Source organism: Nerophis ophidion, linkage group LG14, assembly GCF_033978795.1.
Source record: "Nerophis ophidion isolate RoL-2023_Sa linkage group LG14, RoL_Noph_v1.0, whole genome shotgun sequence".
Lineage (NCBI taxonomy): Eukaryota > Metazoa > Chordata > Actinopteri > Syngnathiformes > Syngnathidae > Nerophis > Nerophis ophidion.
This window is the reverse complement of record NC_084624.1, coordinates 30,072,703-30,073,787: the sequence shown is the minus strand read 5'-3', so window position 1 is coordinate 30,073,787 and position 1,085 is coordinate 30,072,703.

Here is a 1,085-nt window from a genome sequence, read left to right as displayed (position 1 = left end):
ACACATATACACACACATATATATATATATACACATATATATATATATATATATATATATATATACAGTATGTATACACACACAAATTCATACACACATATATGTATATATGTGTGTATATACATATATATGTATATATATATATATATATATGTATATATATATATATATATTATGTGTATGTATAATTTTGAATACATATATATATATATATATATATATATATATATGTGTGTGTGTGTGTGTGTGTGTGTGTGTGGGAAAACTCACAAGACTACTTCATCTCTACAGAACTGTTTCATGAGGGGTTCCCTCAATCATCAGGAGATTTTAATGGAAGCATTCACATACAATGGTTTATATAGGGCACAGAGTGGGTGGGTACAGGCAGGCGTAGGGGCGTGCTGATTGGCTCATGTGTTACCTAGGAGGTGTTTCCGTCTGTGGCGGCATGTTGAAATGATTTCACTGCGCTTGTTGAGGGATGATAGATCTGGATGGTATATAATAAACAGTTTCTCTTTTAAGCATAGGTTGCATCTTTTATTACCACTGTTGTAAGGTGTGCTGGATGCAAGAATTTGCCATGTTATTGAATATTCAACATTATTGTCTTTGAGGTTCCAAATGTGTTTGCTGTGTTCTGTAGAATTCCGCAAAGTCCGGTATCTAAAGGAGGCGTTGTGATTATTCCATCTTGTTTTGAACGCTCCTTCGGTTAATCCTACGTACGTGTCGGATGTGTTAATGTCCTTGCGTGTTACCTTTGCTTGGTAAACGACTGATGTCTGTAAGCACCCTCCGTTGAGAGGGCAATCAGGTTTCTTGCTACGGTTACATTCCTTATTGGTTTCAGAGTCGTTTAGTCTGGGGGTAGGCAGTCCTTTTGCAATTGCTTTGTTGTGGTTTGAAATGATTTGTTGTATGTTATTCATACAGCTATAGCTCAATTTAATGTTGTTCTTGTTGAATATTTTTCTTAGGGTGTTGCCTTTGGGAAGTGTTTGTCGATCAGAGTGAGGAACTTGTGGCCAATATTGGTTGAGACGTTTTTGCTGAATGGCAGATTGTAGCAGATGATGTTG